At 36.4% G+C, this 21,496-nt stretch overlaps 1 long non-coding RNA gene across 1 annotated transcript; it reads right to left on the bottom strand.

Moving 5' to 3' along the window:
* Window positions 1-1,828: 1,828 nt before the first annotated feature.
* Window positions 1,829-6,049, bottom strand: LOC139117979 (uncharacterized). Its single transcript, XR_011548609.1, has 4 exons — window positions 5,846-6,049; window positions 3,124-3,203; window positions 2,486-2,557; window positions 1,829-2,094 (listed from the first exon to the last, which is right to left on the bottom strand). It is a non-coding gene; the product is annotated as an uncharacterized lncRNA (long non-coding RNA).
* Window positions 6,050-21,496: the final 15,447 nt, after the last annotated feature.

Consider the following 21,496-nt stretch of genomic DNA (forward strand, 5'->3'; position numbering starts at 1 on the left):
TATTGGATTATGGATTGGTATGATTGCGATTATTGTACCTAATTAATTATGTGTATATCTAATTTTGAGCGAGCCAATAGAGCTAGAGGTCTGATTTTTGGTATATAGGGATAACTCAGCAAAACAGTTTTTTTTCAAAATGTCATGTGACCTTGATGACCTTTGACCTCAAATATACATATTTGTCCTCAACTCAGTAACCACAAGTGCCAAACCTTTCATATATGGTATGATGGGACACCTTATGACGCCACATATTGTACCTCATCAATTATGCGCATATCTAATTTTGAGCGAGCCAATAGAGCTAGAGGTCTGATTTTTGGTATATAGGGATAACTTAGCAATACAATTTTTTTCAAAATGTCACGTGACCTTGATGACCTTTGACCTTGATTATACATATAGATGCATAACTCAGTAACCACAAGTTCTATAAGCTTCAATTTTGATAGGATATTAGACCTTCAGATTTCACATCTCGTACCTCATTTATTATGCTCATATGTATTTCTTGGCTGGCCAACACAGCCAGAGGTCTGATCTTTTTTCCTGATTTAGAACCACAACTTAGACATGCCTCTTGTTATAAATTGGGAAAAATGACATAAACCTATGTGCCCATAGATGTGAACTTATACACTCCAGCGATACTTTTTAATGACCACATTTCCCTGCCCCATCAAGACTAATACTCCTTTTACAAGTGGGACTATGTCATTGACAATGACTTGTAATACATTGAATAAATAGAACACACCAGAGTCAAAATTATAATGAATAGACTAGGACGTTATTTGTGTAACTTAGCAGCGTTAACATTTGTCCGAGTCGCTTTGTTTGTTTGTTTGCCCAAACTGCAAAGCAGCATTAACATTTGTCCGAGTCGCTTTGTTTGTTTGTTACCCCAAACTGCAATGCACACCGTCGATGCTAGTTCAAATTTCACCACAGCTAAACATTACATGTTTCACAAACATTGATGGAAATATAAACCGAAATATAACCGCAAATACGTAGATCATAATACCACACTTCTCGAAATTGACAGTATCATTCATCAAAAGAATTACTTATTAACCAAGTCTACACAGAATGAATTGGTGAAACACAACAACTGGGCAAATTACAGCATTTAGTACCCTGCTTTTTTAGTGTTATCACATTTCAATGAAACGTCGACACGGGTTACAAGACTTTTCTGGTGACACAGAAAGCGAGTTACCTTGTCATTGCTTGCGCCAAATTTCAAAATGAATGTTGAATGAGTTATATATCCAGACGTTATGGACTGGCTGGCTTGTTCTGTCTTGGGGAGGGGGATCTGAAATGCATGAACTGTAAAGCGAGTTCACTGTTTGAGACCTTGCAATTTGCCAGTTGTGTCTTTGAGCAGGGTACTTTACTTTTATTAAGTATTTCATCAAGTAATTTGAAAGATACAATTTTCCATCGATTTGCTACGACGATACGCTAAATTTAACTTCAAGTTGATAATCTTCTCTATAGACCTTATAATCTTTCGTTCTCATTTTAAGGAGCAAAACATTTTCTATACCAGTTCACGGTGACCAGATCTGGAATTAAGGTGCACCCTGTATCTAAAGTTTTCAAGACAGTCATCGGGGGGGGGTGGGTGTGGTGGGTGTTGGGTGGCATAAAAATTATCACTTTTATGCCGATTTACCAAACCTGTGAAATAATCAACTTATTACAATAAATTCAGTAGCAAAACCATTTTATTTATCGACTAAAATGCATTCTATTCAGCTGCATTTATCATCGATTTCTATTTAATCATGCGATTGATTCAAGTAAACGTTTGCAGTTTTGTCAGTTCCTTGTTCTTTTTATTGTCATTTATGAAGCCAAATTGAACAAAGACGTCATCTTGAAGGACATTATCAAATTCAAAGACTGTACTTTAGCAGAGTCTCGGTGGATCGACCTTGCAGCATCGAGCTAAGGTCCAGTCAATTGGATTTCCACGAGGGCAGCCTTTATGACAGAAACAGCGTGTACGTCCATCCCCAAGCTCTTGAATGCTGTAGGAACCACAAGCATGGCCACAGCTGCAGCCAGTGACGGTGTAGCCTAACATTGAAATAGAAAACAAAGCAATTGGAGAAACAAACCTAAGTAAATTGACAAACGCGAACACTTCAACAATGAACATTAATGTAATATCCATATTTCTCACTCACCCTCTCACTCCTCACTCACTCTGTCTGTCTGTCAGTCCGTCGATCCGTCTGTCCATCCATTCATTCATTTATCAATCCGTCCGTCCGTCCGTCCGTCCGTCCATCCATCCATCCGTCCATCCATCCATCCATCCATCCATCCGTCCCCCATCTCTCTCTCTCTCCCCCCCTCTCTCTCTCTCTCTCTCTCTCTCTCTCTCTCTCTCTCTCTCTCTCCCTCCCTCTCTCCCCTCTCTCTCTCTCTCTCTCTCTATCTAATTGTCTGCTTATTTATCTATCACCTGCGGGACATGTGGCGTAGTTGGTGGCTTTAGGCCCATCGACGCCCTTATTGATGCATTGTAAGCCTGCTCCTGAAAGATTAATAAAACCACGTTTAAAATGTTTAGTAACATGCCATCCTAGACCTAGAATTGATATATGTAATTCTCATCTCGTTGTTCTCCCTTAAACGTGAACCAATATCCCTGGTCAACTCTAGTCTCTTACTCTGGTATGTGCATTTGGCACCGTGATTAGTAATCAACAGAAGAATATGCAATTTCATTTTCACCTTTAGCAAGATGTCAGAGCAATGTACACAATTTGTGTTGTTCACGATCCTTACCGTTATTTTGAGATTTTTACCTCTACATACATTTTGTCTTGAAAGTCACTGTATAATGTTTGTTGTTCTGTGTTGGACACTCGTAAATCAATCAAAATTATCCTTAATTTCTTGTTGACCAATACCCTTCAGCTTCCTGAAAGGATGTATTGCCGAAACACGATGTGTTTCGTCAGATTCATATTTGCGTATACAAAAAAATTCGGACTTAACAAGTTTGTGTTTTTAGCTTTTAAAGAAAGCCACTTCTTTTTTGTTTGTCTCACTTTCCTCGATGGTGTTTCTGTTTTGAAAAGAAAGAGGCAAGCATACCAAATATTGCTGGAACAGCCGATAGAACAACAACCACAACGACGCTTAACAGAAAACTGTTTCTCATTCTGAAGAGTGATCTGTGAAAAACGCAGAAATAAAAATGGTTGGTGTAGTTCGACATTTGTTACACAATAATTGACCAAATTTCAATGCAAAAAATTAATCTGTCAAATATGGATATTGTATGCTCCACTTTCTGCGTGGACATTTTAATATTAGTTAAACTGAACCTTGCCGAAAACGCCATCGACTGCAATCGGTAATAGGACAGGACTATATATCTACATTGCATAATGATGTATGCATATCTCACATTTTTAGCCTGTTTTGGGTTTGCTTATTTATAATGATAAGTTATTTCTTATTTCAAGCCATTTTCTTTTTGAAATTTGCATACACTTTAATATGGCATATGCTAGGAAGGGGCTCAAAGCGCTCTTTGAAATTCAATAAAGCCTTGACACTAAATACAGCTCTTTCTTTTGCTCTCTATATTCATCACTTGCCAAGCGTTGCCAGTAGACTTTGTCCAATTTGATACAACAAAATATGTAGTGAAAGGTTCATTAGTTTGTCATTATGTAAATATTTCAAATATAGTAACACTTTGATTGGATTAGGGTCTTTTCCGACCAACTATCGTCCCGTTTGTTATAAGCCCTACATAATACTTACATCGACGCTTGTGATGTCAATTGCTTTATATACAGGATAGGCCGGACACAATTTGCCAGGAATTTTTCTCATGTAAGCCAACAGGAACACTCCACTTCTAAATATATCTACTACAGGCTTTGTAATGTAAGTAGAAAAGCTTAGCAGTTAAAAAACGAAGTCAAAGTTTCTTAAATATCGATTATTACTTAAATTACACTCAGGGGGAGTAACTCCACTTTTAAATGATATACAGGACAAGGTGAGCGACATGGGCGTGGTTTGTGTGAACGAGTTTCAATTTATAAAAAAATACGGTTGTTACAAATCTAACCACTATAACTTGAAAAAGGGAAGGGTTGGACTTTATATACCAGAAGAGCCCAAGTTCGAGGGTTTTATCCGACTTAAAAACTATCGCCCCTAACTGATATATTTTCGTTTTCAATGTGTTTACGTCAACCGTCCCCTTTGTCAATGTAACATGTTTAGGATATGAATTAAACTTTTATTTGTGAAATAGCCTTCCAATGTAATGGAGCATCCTATAAATGCCCTAGGGCACATTAGTTTAAATGCCCTAGGGCACATTAGTTTATGTTTGTACCACAGCAGATTTTGTGTTGCAGCTGGTTTCCATTGTGTTACAAATTTGAATATTAAAACGTACCAGATGTCTACAGAATATGACATGTTCACTTTTGATTGGACAGTACTTTACTATGGCGCTGTCATTCGTTTCTGGAATTTGGTGACCATGGCTTTACGAGCAGATAAAACACCCTGAATTGAGCACTCTGATTGGTCAATCAACAGTAGATAGTTTTTAACTTTAATAATATCATCAATTTCCCTCACCTAGAAAGCAATTCCACTTTCATCAGCCTATGGAGTATACATATCTCACCTTATGGTTCTACAAGAGCATGTAGTTCACATTGTGAATTTGCCGAGAGACATTGCCTCCGTAATGCTGTCGCAAACGCAAAAATCAATTTTACACATGAAGAAAGGCTTATCTTTACATGAAAACTTTTTTGGCAGGTGTCTTACACTTGATGACAAGTATGATATGTCTCTCAGACCAGTGGTAAATTATGGCATCAATAACATCAATCTATAAATTGTGATCATGTACTTCATATTTTGACTGACAGATTGGTATATGGCAGGTGCCATGTGTGGGGTAGGATATGTTAATCCTTTCGAAACACCTGACATCACTTCTTGGTTGTTTATCCAGGCGTCAATCTTTCTTCCATGGATTGAACCGTGCGATGTGCACCGATACTTTGTGACATGTTGTACTGTTTTTGTCCTACACTTTATCTGAGATGAAAGACTTTTACTTATCGGCTAACAAATGCGCAAGATTGCTATTAATTGACATACTTTTCTTTATCGTTATTACTTTCTACTGCATCGATGTTACTTACAATTGTATTACTTTATTTAGTCTACAACTATTGTACTAGCTACTTAGCGGCCTATAGTTACGAAAAGTCCGAAAGGTGGATGTAAATCGATTATCATTGTAACACTGTAACATAATCGTGGATCATAGGATGTCATCGTACATTAGGATGTTAAATAAATTTTACTCAAAAAAGCCTTGCAAATTTCAAAATATCTATTCCCTTCTTGGAATTTTGATAATACCTGATTTTAATTACATATCAACAATTTGGAAAAGATCAAGCTGCACAAGACGGCGCAAATATGAGTTAGTTTAGCTTCCGCCACAGAAACTTAAATTCAGCTGCTCTTGTTTAAGCATTTATCGTCCAACATAGCAAAAGGCGCGTCTACTGTGATACTGAATACAATAAAATAATACTTCCTCTATTGCAAACTATATGGAATTTAAAACCCTTTGGCTGGCTTGCTATAGGCATTCTGATGCCAGGACACGATAAGCAGTTGACAAATGGCTTAAAATCGTATAAACGATAGAATCGTCAAGATTCTGATGATGGGCAATTGAAGTCACAAAACAAAGTTCCTTTGTGCAATTCACCCACGACTGAAGTAAGTTAACATCCACACATTCAAAGTATGTACGTACCTTTATGACTTACAGGAACAAATGGACGTACTGCAAACAATATATTACGGTAGAACTGACGTACTCACTGATCTCAACCACTTCTCGTTTTATACCTTTGTTATGGCGAGGGCATTTAATATTGCCTCCTGGAGGAAAACGATCCCTCATAAAACATCTTGTCGCCGAAGCATAAAATGTCATAACTTTACTGACAATAAGTCGCGTAAGTGTTCCACATGTTAATTGTCTGATTTATGTCGATTTGAAACAAAATAAGTCAGGGTTTGGACGTGTTATTAATATAAAGTACTATTCATTTTTTAAAAAACGCCATTTACAGTAACAATAAGCTATTGGAAACATTCATGACATAAAAATATGCAAGAATAAATATTCAACAAAACATTTGTAATACGATAAACGGAACCTCAAGAACTAAATACCATGACGTATATTGACAGGTGGAGTGGTTGACGTGATATTTAAATGACTTTTTCTTGCTGGTAGATGAGCCGATCAGATGGTTGAATGGTCATCGTAAACTGCTAAAACGGTCGCTCTACTGTATATCACTTACTTGTTTACGCAACTTTTGTGTTGAACAAGAGAGTATTGAATAGGAAATGAAATTGTATTTTTATCACAGTTTAGACAACGTTGCAGTGATATTGATGTTCAGAATTATTGAATAGTTACAACAGATTAGATACTCATACATTATATAGAATAGGCTTTGTTTTGAAAATTATTTTCACATGTCCATGAAACCAGTCTTCAAAAATGTATTTACATCCTTCTGTATATCGTCACATTCATTGAATATTGAAAGAGGGCGACACAAGGATCTTGCCAAAGAACATAGAGTTTGTATTTGTGATAAAGTGTCAATTGAAAACGAATTTCATTTCTTGCTAGTTTGTCCTATGAACTCAGAACTCAGGACAGAATTCATACAAATATCGATAAATTGATACAATTATTACAAAGTAAAAATTCTGATATTATCAGAAATTTATGCAGATTTTTGTTTTATGCGTTCAAGAGAGGGAGTGAAATACTGTAACAATTTTTGCGGACGTCAGATCCAAGTACCTTACTGAGGACTCCACTTTTAGCATAGTGCCAATAAGTGAATAATCAGAGACAATTTGGATTTGTTATAGCGTGGGGAGGGACCGGGTTGCTAGTGATGAATATGATACAGGTAAATAAAGTATTTACATTTTGGCAGAACAGTGAAGACAATCTATTAAAGAATCATTGTTAAAAATTGGGGATAACTCATCCACAATCGGCAAGCAATTATAATATAAATTTCAGCATGAACTTAAAAAAAGCTGCGAGTTGTAAATGTAGAGAGAGTGAGCATAGCATAAGTAGAGGGAAATGGTGCTTCAAGGGAGAGTTAATCATTTGACAGTCACATAACTAGGGTAGAAACTCGTTTGAACTGGTTCTGACATGTTTGAACTGGCAAAGCAAATTATATTTTATGACAAGTTATCATTAAAAAGCTGTTGTCCATGATCTACTTTCAAGTTGTCCCTGTTTGTCCTTCTTAACCATCACCACTATAGATTGATAGAAAAGCCAAAAGCACCATTATATCTTTTCAGAAACTTTAAAATATCCTTTCATCAAAACATTTCTTCTTCGGTGGTTAAACAAATTTCATCATATCAATTTCTACCATTGCATGTCAGCTAGTCAAAACAATAAGTTTCAATTTCTTCTGATTATTGGAAGGGGCACAATAACCTACAAAGATATGTTTGTCGATATCTGCAATGGATCGGGTGAAAGTACTAGTACTATAGCGGCTTAGAGGCTTCGCTTGCGATAATAAAGTCCGCATAAGTTTAAGCTGGTCATCTGTAACATCTAGTTCTTTCTAATCAATCTGCATGGTACAAATCTCTTTGCATTCATAAAATGTTTGTTCTTGCTCACTATACTTCCACGGTATTTTTTTCTAAGGCCCATAATGCCTCTCTCTTTCATTTTAATCCTTCAGTTGACCTGATAACCTCCGAGGGGAAATTAGACATCCTGAAACCCGTTTGCATTTGGTGCTTCTCGCATTTTTTCATAGGTCCTCACATGTAGGCTACGCGACCTGTTTTATATTGTATTTCATTTGTCAGAATGAAATCATTCTTCAGATCAGTACTGAGCTGTGTAGGAAAGACAACTGGGATTCCCATGGAAATTGCCTGACAAATTACGCGTAGTACGGTACATATTGTGTTACCGCTCATAAAAGCACAGAATCTTGACTCGTGTATCTGAAAGGAACGCTCAAGTTGACAGTCATTGCAACTCTTGACGTTTTCTAATGTGTAATTTCAGCCTACTTTACCAGCAGCAACAATATAAAGAAGCCTTTGCTGTTTTGCTTCACTAACGTTTGCTGCATAGCTTTGTCCTACACCAGATTGTAAGATTGCTCATCATTTTCTCGTCTTGACTTTATCAACACCTTTCAGATCTTGCAAATCAATAGATTTCATTGACCAGGGCTTGAAACGATTAATTTTCCAGCCATGTGATTCTCATGTGTTTGACTATTCCATAAATTACGCTTTCTCTGTACTTGCTAGAAGGCCTATTTACCAACTATGCTTTCAGAGTCTCGAATAATTTACTGAGCCTAAAACAATATATATAATCCCAATAAGGATAACTTTGATTTTACTGTGAAGTAAATATCTTAGTGAGTGGCTTCTTCACAGTTATAGTCTGACAAAATGATGCATCAGCCTGACATTGTACTGTTGACAGAATGCAAATCTTCACATTTGCACACTAATTTCATTCAGAGGCAGAAGAGTGTTAAAAACGTATTTGTTTGTACAAGTTAGCAGCACTGTACATTTGTTTATTCGTTCGTTTGTTAGCGCAACCTGTTATGCACACCACTGATGCTCGTCACAACTTCAAGAGATCAACAAGTCTAGTGAGGACGTTTCAAATTGCATGCTCATAAAATTATGTAAATATGAACCTTAAACTATAACATCGATACGCAGATAGTAAAGTTTCAAACATATCACACTCTTAAAAAATGATGGCATTATTCATCAAACGAATGACATATTCAAATAGTATACTCAGAAGGAATTGGTCAAACACAATATCTGGTCCAAATTATAGCATTTAGTACCCTGCTTTTTGAGTGTTGTCATATTTAAAAAAGACACCTACGTGGCTTTATAAATCGTTAGCATTTCTTATGACACAGAAAACTACTTACATCGTCTCGGCTTTTGAAAATTTTTAAAATTAATTTAAAATGACTTATGTATCTGTAACCAGGTTAAATTTTGCAGCACCAGTTTCATGATTTCAATGAAAGCGGTTTATATAGTACACTATGTTGTTAAACGTTCGCGTGTAAGACATCTTCAAGGTCGCGTCAGTGTCACAAATTTCCTTTAATATGTGGCAGTCCGCTCATATTGGAGTAGTGCATCTTTCCGCGACTCGTTTATTATTCATGCGGTGGAAACTGGTTTTCGTTTTCGGTAGAGTAGATAGTTTGATTCAGACACGTTCGTTGGGGTGACTGTCGCTACATTTAACATGAAACTTTAGTGTTTACTACGTTTGTTTACAAAAGTGTATTAATACGCGAGTAAAAAAAGCGAAAACAGAAGCGTGGAGGTTTGAAAAAGTTTGGCCGTCCTGAGCTCCAGCAACAAAAACAAATGGATCGCCGACCCAGAAACGTTCTAGATTACACCATGATGGTAACATTCTGTTAAAGTGACATTCCAAGAATGTAAAGAATAAATGATGTTTTGCTGAATTGTAGCCAATGAGGTAGGCAAACCACGTGCACTGTCTACGGCGCCAATAGTCTCAGTGTTTACATGAGATCGTTTCCTTGATGCCTGAAAACTTGTGTTGAGAGACAGTCCACTGATATTAGACACAAATACACTGAAAAGCAGTTCACTTATAGAGCGATCCATGTTAAAAGCTGAAGTATCAGGAGTGCTATTCATTTTAAAAAACGCCATTCATTGTAACAATAAGCTATTTGAAACATTTATGACATAAAAATATGCAAGAGTAAATATTCACCAAAACATTTGTAATACGATAAACGGAACCTCAAAAACTAAACACCTTATCCTTTATTGACAGGTGGAGTGGTTGACGTGATATTTAAATGACTTTTTCTTGCTGGTAGATGGGCCGATCAGGTGGTTGAATGGTCATCGTAAACTGCTAAAACGGTCGTTCTACTGTATATCACTTACTTGTCTACGCAACGTTTGTGTTGAACAAAAGAGTATTGAGTAGGATATGAAATTGTATTTCTATCACAGTTTAGACAACGTTGCAGTGATATTGATGTTCAGAATTGGCATGATCAGATAAATAGTTACAACAGATAAGCTACTAATACATTATTTCAGAATACCCTTTGTTTTGAAAAATGTTTTAACATTTCCATGAAACCAGTCTTCAAAAATGTATTTACATCATTCTTTATATCGTCACATTCATTGAATATTGAAAGAGGGCGACACGAGGATCTTGCCAAAGAACATAGAGTTTGTTTGTGATAAAGTGTAAATTGAAAACGATTTTCATTTCTTGCTAGTTTGTCCTATGTACTCAGAACTCAGGACAGAATACATACCAAATATCGATAAATTTATACAATTATCACATGAACTGGCCCGAATTTTCACCTGTGTGACGTAGAACAGGACGGATAAGAAATCCGAATTATACCCCTGTTGTACGTCATCAACCGGAACTTTTTTCTTGCATGGTACAGTTCATAGGTGTGGGTCGCGACGTGAGACCGATTTGTCGTGATCGATGCCGTGCTCTCATGACATTTTTACAAAAAGGTCACCCGATAAATCCACACATGGAAACATAGAAGGCATGTCCAGCGAAATTTCGAGTCGCTAAAACTATAGCTGTTCCCGAGAATCGAATGGGGATACCGCCGATCCAGTCGAGTCGCCTCGTAAGGCTCAATGTGGACGTTGTACCTGGCGATCCCGGTTGGCGATAAACCTGAAATCTACACCTCAACGGAAGTTCAACTGAATAAATGAGTACAGTATAATCTTCGGGAAAGCGACATACAGGCACAAGCATAAAGTCATTCGATTAACAACGATAAATTTCCTTCATCATACAAAAAATTCCGTAAATTCTTGCTGGGAATCAAACCTGTAGCGCGGCGTAAGGCTGTAACGCTAGCGAAGACATCAGCTGTTGAGCTGTGCAGTGCAGCGCTGTGGAATCCGGTGTACTTCGAAAGTTGACTCAGACAACACTCAAAAGAGAGTTTCCGTCAAGTAAAATTAGTATGTATCTACGGGTCAGATACATGTCACTGCAAACATCAAAGTCCTTAAGACGAAAACATTGTCGACCGAGATCGGGATTAACGAGTTGACACCGGCATGGCAGAGACCGGTGACGGGAGCGTTGTGCGCATAAACATGCAATGAGGTACACTCTGTGTGTCATCGAACGGAATCTTTCGCGCTCGCCACGGTCGTAAACTTGTGTGATATTTTGAAAAGCCACGGAATCTCTGAGAATGAGAATTACTGTTTCGATCGTGTCGTTGCATTTATTTCATAAATATTTTTGTAAATATTCTGAATAACTCTGAATACTATGGCTATCCGTCGCTAGCACGATGAAAGTTATGTCCACCGTACCGATGGCCGACTTGCCTTGGCATCGGTACAGCGCGAGACAATGATTGACAGGTTCACGTGACAGAATCCGTAAGTCTGGTTGGTGGAGATACCATTTGATGTAGCAAATTTCAGCTTGATGGGATTTATGAATGAAAGTATCTCCTGGCAGACGGGCGCTTTACTCTTTAAATGAAAGTAATCCGCGTAAGTAAAACACAAATCGCGACACAAATCGCGACGAAATTCATGCATTCAAAAGAAAAATTCATGTTCATGTGATAAATATATAATCCCATGGTATATTTCTCTGTTTGACGTCATCGTATACGAGTGTTTTTCGCGGAGCCGCACAACTTTTCGCCTTCGGCTCGAAGTTGTACGGCTCCGCGAAAAACACTCGTATACGATGACGTCAAACAGAGAAAAATACCATGGGATTATATATAATTATTACAAAGTAAAAATTCTGATATTATCAGAAGTTTGTGCAGATTTGTTTTATGCGTTCAAGTGAGGGAGTAAAAACTCCTAAGATACTGTAACAATTTTTGCTTGTTTGATCGTGCTTTTCTAAGTGTTTACCTTTGACTGTATTATTTGTGTGGTATTTTGTGTGGCACAAGGGGCCGGAGGCCTTTAGCGCAAATAAAGATAACAACAATTCAACTCTCTCTCTCTCTCTCTCTCTCTCTCTCTCTCTCTCTCTCTCTCTCTCTCTCTCTCTCGTCTCTCTCTCTCTCTCTCTCTCTCTCTCTCTCTCTCTCTATATATATATATATATATATATATAATATATATATATCAAAGTATACAGATGTCCTCGTGGGAAATTACAGTGCTCAATGCAAAAGCATTGTACATTGTACAAAGTAATGAAATCTATTACTTAAGTTTCATGCATTTTGCAATCCTCAGATAGAGTGAAAGGATTACTAGCTCGACACTCTTACAAATATGATTGGGACGAACCATTCTATTTGTAAGTAGTGTTAAAATTCGATAAATAATATTTGTTTTAGTGGCAACATTTTGAAACCAACTCAGAGCGTTTGTTTAACAGTGTAGATTTGTCAGCATTGATAATGTGCAGCTTTTCTGATATACAAAGATTACATCGCTTGTTCATGTTAGAGTAGCTCAATGCTTTAACAATATATATATATATATATATATATATATATATATATATATATATATATATATATATATATATATATATATATATATATATATATATATATATATATATATATATATATATATATATATATATATAGTGTTAACAGGATCTAAGTTCACGATTAACACTACACTTGACTATTTTGCTCTGGATCTGCACTATTGAGCACTCTGCCAGCAATAATTGCAATGAACGTTCATATTATATATATATATATTATATATATATATATATAATTATATATAATATATATATATCTATATATATATATATATATATATATATATATATATATATATGAAGATGTCAATGAAGATGTCAGAAATATAGAATTTACAAAAAAATATTTTGAAAGACATTGATCTTGGATAAACATTGCTTAAACGTCCTTTGAACATTTTTAGCTTTAAGAAGACGCACAAAGTCTGCCAAGCCTGGAGAAAGATTTACAATTGCTCTTTAGGACGTCTAGCATTTTGTAAGAGTTGCTGACTTTGTAAATTTTGAAATATAAATCGGACGTCACATCCTAGTATCTTACTGAGGACTTCATTTTTAGCATAATGCCCATAAGTAAATAATCAGAGACAATTTTGATTTGTTATATCGTGGGGAGGAACCGGGTTGCTAGTGATGAATATGATACAGGTAAATAAAGTATTTACATTTTGGCAGAACAGTGAAGTCAATCTAATAAAGCATCATTGCCAAAAGCACCATTATATCTTTTCAGAAGCTTTAAAATATCCTTTCATCAAAACATTTCTTCTTGGGTGGTTAAACAAATTTCATCATATCAATTCCTCCCATTGCAAGTCAGCTAGTCAAAACAATAAGTTCCAATTTCTTCTGATTATTGGAAGGGCCACAATAACCTACAAAGATATGTTTGTCGATATCTGCAATGGATCGGGTGAAAGCACTAGTACTATAGCGGCTTAGAGGCTTCGCTTGCGATAATAAAGTCCGCATAAGTTTAAGCTGGTCATCTGTAACATCTAGTTCTTTCTAATCATTCTGCATGGTACCAATCTCTTTGCATTCATAAAATGTTTGTTCTTGTTCACCACACTTCTCAGTATTTACGGTAAATTTTTCTAAGGCCAATAATGCCTCTTTCTTTCAATTTAATCCTTCAGTTGACCTGATTTACTGAGCCTAAAACAATACATATAATCCCAATAAGGATAACTTTGATTTTACTGTGAAGTAAATATCTTAGTGTGTGGCTTCTTCACAGTTACAGTCTGACAAAATGATGCATCAGCCTGACATTGTACTGTTGACAGAATGCAAATCTTCACATTTGCACACTAATTTCATTCAGAGGCAGAAGAGTGTTAAAAACGTATTTGTTTGGTACAAGTTAGCAGCACTGTACATTTGTTTATTCGTTCGTTTGTCAGCGGAACCTGTTATGCACACCACTGATGCTCGTCACAACTTTAAGAGATCAACAAGTCTAGTGAGGACGTTTCAAATTGCATGCTCATAAAATTTATGTAAATATGAACCTTAAACTATAACATCGATACGCAGATAGTAAAGTTCCAAACATATCACACTCTTAAAAAATGATGGCATTATTCATCAAACGAATGATATATTCAAATAGTATACTCAGAAGGAATCGGTCAAACACAATATCTGGACCAAATTATGGCATTTAGTACCCTGCTTTTTGAGTGTTGTCATATTTAAAAAAAAACATCTACGTGGCTTTATAAATCGTTAGCATTTCTTATGACACAGAAAACTACTTACATCGTCTCGGCTTTTGAAAATTTTTAAAATTAATTTAGAATGACTTATGTATCTGTAACCAGGTTAAATTTTGCAGCACCAGTTTCATGATTTCAATGAAAGCAGTTTATATAGTACACTATGTTGTTAAACGTTCGCGTGTAAGACATCTTCAAGGTCGCGTCAGTGTCACAAATTTCCTTTAATATGTGGCAGTCCGCTCATATTGGAGTAGTGCATCTTTCCGCGACTCGTTTATTATTCATGCGGTGGAAACTGGTTTTCGTTTTCGGTAGAGTAGATAGTTTGATTCAGACACGTTCGTTGGGGTGACTGTCGCTACATTTAACATGAAACTTTAGTGTTTACTACGTTTGTTTACAAAAGTGTATTAATACGCGAGTAAAAAAAGCGAAAACAGAAGCGTGGAGGTTTGAAAAAGTTTGGCCGTCCTGAGCTCCAGCAACAAAAACAAATGGATCGCCGACCCCAGAAACGTTCTAGATTACACCATGATGGTAACATTCTGTTAAAGTGACATTCCAAGAATGTAAAGGATTAAATGGTGTTTTGCTGAATTGTAGCCAATGAGGTAGGCAAACCACGTGTACTGTCTACGGCGCCAATAGTCTCAGTGTTTACATGTGATCGTTTCCTTGATGCCTGAAAACTTGTGTTGAGAGACAGTCCACTGATATTAGACACAGATACACTGAAAAGCAGTTCACTTATAGAGCGATCCATGTTAAAAGCTGAAGTATCAGGAGTGCTATTCATTTAAAAAACGCCATTCATTGTAACAATAAGCTATTTGAAACATTTATGACATAAAAATATGCAAGAGTAAATATTCACCAAAACATTTGTAATACGATAAACGGAACCTCAAAAACTAAACACCTTATCCTATATTGACAGGTGGAGTGGTTGTCGTGATATTTAAATGACTTTTTCTTGCTGGTAGATGGGCCGATCAGGTGGTTGAATGGTCATCGTAAACTGCTAAAACGGTCGTTCTACTGTATATCACTTACTTGTTTACGCAACTTTGTTTGTGTTGAACAAAAGAGTATTGAGTAGGATATGAAATTGTATTTTTATCACAGTTTAGACAACGTTGCAGTAATATTGATGTTCAGAATTGGCATGAGCAGATAAATAGTTACAACAGATAAGCTACTCATACATTATTTCAGAACACGCTTTGTTTTGAAAATTTTTTTAACATTTCCATGAAACCAGTCTTCAAAAATGTATTTACATCCTTCTTTATATCGTCACATTCATTGAATATTGAAAGAGGGCGACACGAGGATCTTGCCAAAGAACATAGAGTTTCTGTTTGTGATAAAGTGTCAATTGAAAACGATTTTCATTTCTTGCTAGTTTCTCCTATGTACTCAGAACTCAGGACAGAATACATACCAAATATCGATAAATTTATACAATTATCACATGAACTGGCCCGAATTTTCACCTGTGTGACGTAGAACAGGACGGATAAGAAATCCGAATTACCCCTGTTGTACGTCACCAACCGGAACTTTTTTCTTGCATGGTACAGTTCATACGTGTGGGTCGCGACGTGAGACCGATTTGTCGTGATCGATGCCGTGCTCTCATGACATTTTTACAAAAAGGTGACCCGATAAATCCACACATGGAAACATAGAAGGCATGTCCAGCGAAATTTCGAGTCGCTAAAACTATAGCTGTTCCCGAGAATCGAATGGGGATACCGCCGATCCAGTCGAGTCGCCTCGTAAGGCTCAATGTGGACGTTGTAACTGAATAAATGAGTACAGTATAATCTTCGGGAAAGCGACATACAGGCACAAGCATAAAGTCATTCGATTAACAACGATAAATTTCCTTCATCATACAAAAAATTCCGTAAATTCTTGCTGGGAATCAAACCTGTAGCGGCGTAAGGCTGTAGCGCTAGCGAAGACATCAGCTGTTGAGCTGTGCAGTGCAGCGCTGTGGAATCCGGTGTACTTCGAAAGTTGACTCAGACAACACTCAAAAGAGAGTTTCCGTCAAGTAAAATTAGGATGTATCTACGGGTGAGATACATGTCACTGCAAACATCAAAGTCCTTAAGACGAAAACATTGACGAGCGAGATCGGGATTAACGAGTTGACACCGGCATGGCAGAGACCGGTGACTAGAGCGTTGTGCGCATAAACATGCAATGAGGTACAGTCTGTGTGTCATCATCGAACGGAATCTTTCGCGCTCGCCACGGTCGTAAACTTGTGTGATATTTTGAAAAGCCACGGAATCTCTGAGAATGAGAATTACTGTTTCGATCGTTTCGTTGCATTTACTTCATAAATATATTTGTAAATATTCTAAATGACTATGAATACTATGGCTATCCGTCGCTAGCACGATGAAAGTTATGTCCACCGATGGCCGACTTGCTTTGGCATCGGTACAGTACAAGACAATGATTGACAAGTTCACGTGACCGAATCCGTACGTCTGGTTGGTGGAGATACCATTTGATGTAGCAAATTTCAGCTTGATGGGATTTATGAATGAAAGTATCTCCTGGGTGACGGGCTGCTTTACTCTTTAAATGAAAGTAATCCGCGTAAGTAAAACACAAATCGCGACGAAATTCATGCAATTTGTTACGATAATTTTGATCCATCTACGTGAAAAGAAAATAAGAAGACTGTTCATGTGATAAATATATAATCCCATGATATTTTTCTGTTTGACGTCATCGTATACAAGTGTTTTTCGCGGAGCCGTACAACTTCGAGCTGAAGGCGAGAAGTTGTGCGGCTCCGCGAACACGAGTATACGATGACGTCAAACAGAGAAAAATACCATGGGATATATATATATATATATATATATATATATATATATATATATATATATATATATATATATATATATATATATATATATATATCGAAGTATACAGATGTCCTCGTGGGAAATTACAATGCTCAATGCAAAAGCAGAGCGTTATAAATAAACAGATTACTTCAAGTACAAAGTAATGAAATCTATTACTTAAGTTTCATGCATTTTGCAATCCTCAGATAGAGTGAAAGCATTACCAGCTCGACACTCTTACATATATGATTGTGACGAACCATTCTATTGGTAGGTGGTGTTAAAATTCGATAAATAATATTTGTTTTAGTGGCAACATTTTGAAACCAACTCAGAGCGTTTGTTTAACAGTGTAGATTTGTCAGCATTGATAATGTGCAGCTTTTCTGATATACAAACATTACATCGCTAGTTCATGTTAGAGTAGCTCAATGCTTTAAAATATATATATATATATATATATATATATATATATATATATATATATATATATATATATATATATATATATATATATATATATATATAGTGTTAACAGGATCTAAGTTCACGTTAACACTACACTAGACTATATTTGCTCTGGATCTGCACTATCGAGCACTCTGCCATCAATAAGTGCAATGAACGTTCGTATTATATATATATATATATATATATATATATATATATATATATATATATATATATATATATATATATATATATATATATATATATATATATATATATATATATATATATATATATATATATATATAGTGTTAACAGGATCTAAGTTCACGTTAACACTACACTAGACTATTTTGCTCTGGATCTGCACTATCGAGCACTCTGCCAGCAATAATTGCAATGAACGTTCATATTATATATATATATATCTATATATATATATATATATATATATATATATATATATATATATATATATATGAAGATGTCAATGAAGATGTCAGAAATATAGAATTTACAAAAATATATTTTAAAAGACATTGATCTTGGATAAACATTGCTTAAACTTCCTTTGAACATTTTTAGCTTTAAGAAGACGCACAAAGTCTGCCAAGCCTGGAGAAAGATTTACAATTGCTCTTTAGGACGTCTAGCATTTTGTAAGAGTTGCTGACTTTGTAGATTTTGAAATATAAATCGGACGTCACATCCTAGTATCTTACTGAGGACTCCATTTTTAGCATAATGCCAATAAGTGAATAATCAGAGACAATTTGGATTTGTTATATCGTGGGGAGGGACCGGGTTGCTAGTGATGAATATGATACAGGTAAATAAAGTATTTACATTTTGGCAGAACAGTGAAGTCAATCTAATAAAGCATCATTGCCAAAAGCACCATTATATCTTTTCAGAAACTTTATAAATATCCTTTCATCAAAACATTTCTTCTTGGGTGGTTAAACAAATTTCATCATATCAATTCCTCCCATTGCAAGTCTGCTAGTCAAAACAATAAGTTTCAATTTCTTCTGATTATTGGAAGGGCCACAATAACCTACAAAGATATGTTTGTCGATATCTGCAATGGAATGGGTGAAAGTACCAGTACTATAGCGGCTTAGAGGCTTCGCTTGCGATAATAAAGTCCGCATAAGTTTAAGGTGGTCATCTGTAACATCTAGTTTCTCTAATCAATCTGCATGGTACCAATCTCTTTACATTCATAAAATGTTTGTTCTTGTTCACTATACTTCTCAGTATCTACGATAATTTTTTCTAAGGCCCGTAATGCCTCTCTCTTTCATTTTAATCCTTCAGATGACCTGATAACCTCCGAGGGGAAATGAGACATCCTGAAAACCCGTTTGCATTTTGGTACTGCTCGCAATTTTTTCATAGGTCCTAACATGTAGGCTGCGCGACCTGTTTAATATTGCCTTGGTAACTCTGAGGCTTGTCTTATTGTACATCGAGCTCACTAAAACGTTAACACATTGTGACTTTACAAGAGGGTATTTTGAAAAAATCTGAGCATCTTTTCTTGGATTCTATCGCCCCCTTCAGAGGTGTTTATGTGTGCAGCTTTACCCAAGCAATGGGGGAGAGGGTCATGAAATGTTTGTCATCTTAAAAGGGGTTGTCAATTTTTTGGTGCAATGGTAGGGGTTTCACTATTTTTCACTGATGCAAAGGAAGAATTTGCCGGCCCACCCTCGGCCATAATAACTGAACACTCCCTTATAAACGAGCTGGCTGAGATTTATGCCACCAGTTTTCTGTTTACCACACAAGACCGATAACTCTTGAAGGCTAGAATAATCAGAAAGTGTTTCCCCTGTTTTGTGGAAGTACAAAGGTGAAAACGCTCAATACCTTTCATGGGAAAGCAGCAAACTGTGGAAGTGGCCATACAGAGTGTTCTTACATTATACGGACTCGATGTATTTCAAAACAACGAAGCTAGAAGTGTTGTATAACGTAGGTTATGAACCACAGTGGGATAGAACTGTAGGATGTTCTGCTGCTGCATACGGAGAACTAACTCATTTCAAAGAAGTTTCCAGTGAAGAGTGTACAAGGCTGTCCTTCGTGCATCAGTAACGTTTGACTGGCTGATTGAATAACGGACACTTATCACCTGGAACAGAACACTAAGTGCTTGCACTTGCTGATCGGACAGTGAAATTTTATCATAATCGATCATTACACGAAGTACCAAACGGTAACTGTTTAGTTTCACTAGTTTGGGTTGTTTTTCATGAGAGTTCAAGTATTATTTGTGATGTCCATGGGCATATCTTCACAATTTTTGTTCTATTTTGATACAAGGATTTAACAAATCTGTGTGTGTTGTGAGTGATTTCCGTCCATGCTTACCCAGGTGATCTCTGTCATCAAAATTACCTGATTCAATCTGATTCTACCGGCCCCATTCTCTGTAGATAGATATTTGGTGAGCTTGTGCCTTACTCTAACAATATGTGGACCCGAATGCTTACATATCCAAACGTTCTGCACTTTCTATTAGCAGGGTATTCTACTTTTATGTGGTACTTCATCGGTGGCTATTCTGGCGTCTGCACGCGCGCTAGTCCGCTCTTTACGGCAGGGCTATAATACGGCTATGGCATAGTCATAGCCGAGCACTCTTGACGCATACAGGCCGTAGGCTAATAGCTGGCCATCTGCGCCGGTTGATACCGTGACAGAAATTGCTTTAAATAAATACTAGTAGTAACCTCCGTGGTTTTATTTTTCGGCCACGCGTACGTTAGTCCATGGAGGTAAAAGAGTTATCTTCTCCATGGTTACTCGCTCGCTATGATCATAGAGCCAGGAGCGGAGTTAGTACCTCCATGATATACGGCAAGCATTGTGAAATATCTTGGTCATTACATGCTCATTGTCTTTCGAATGTCGTTAGTTTTACACAGTTTTCCCTGTTTGATGAATATTAGTGTTGTTTTGATGGGAATTTCGTGAAAGCAACAAATTTATCTTGCTTTATACAGAATTGTCTAAGTTTGTTTAGCACTTAAAAGGCAAGGACCAAGTCTTTGACATTTCGTTTGTGGTCAATTTTTGACAAAGCATCGAGCTACCCTAACATAAGCAAGCGATGCAATCTTTGTATTATATCAGAAAAGCTGCACATTATCAATGCTGACAAATCTATGCTGTTAAACAGACGCTCTGAGTTGGTTTCAAAATTTTGCTACCACAAATATTATTTACTAAATTTCAACACCACCTACAAATAGAATAGTACGTCCAAAACATGAAGATGACAGTGTCGGACTAAGGGGACAGTCTTTTCCTGTTTAAGTTACAGGTTTTAAGTGTTTGATAGTCCAGTTCTAAAGACCTTTGCTAGAGCTTTCAAAAATACTTGACCTTGCAATTGTTTTTCATTCAATATTGTTAGAAAACCTGATTGCCGATTATACCTTCAGAATCTCGAGTGGTTCAGTAAAATTAAAGTCTTGGCGTATATCATTTATGAAATAGTGGCAAAATCAAAACAAGGATAGATTTGATTTTACTTTTTTTCGAAATTATCTTATTGGTGGTTTCTTTACGATCACAGTTTGATAAAACAATGCATTAAATCGAATATTTTGTACTTTTACAGTGACATGTATGATTGTAAATACCATGACCTGACACTGTGTACTTTTACAGGTATGCAAGTCTATCCATTTGCACATTTATTTCATACAGTGACAGAACAGTACTAATAAACTTGCATGAATGAA

The sequence above is a fragment of the Ptychodera flava genome, chromosome 18 (genome assembly GCF_041260155.1).
Source record: "Ptychodera flava strain L36383 chromosome 18, AS_Pfla_20210202, whole genome shotgun sequence".
Taxonomy (NCBI): domain Eukaryota; kingdom Metazoa; phylum Hemichordata; class Enteropneusta; family Ptychoderidae; genus Ptychodera; species Ptychodera flava.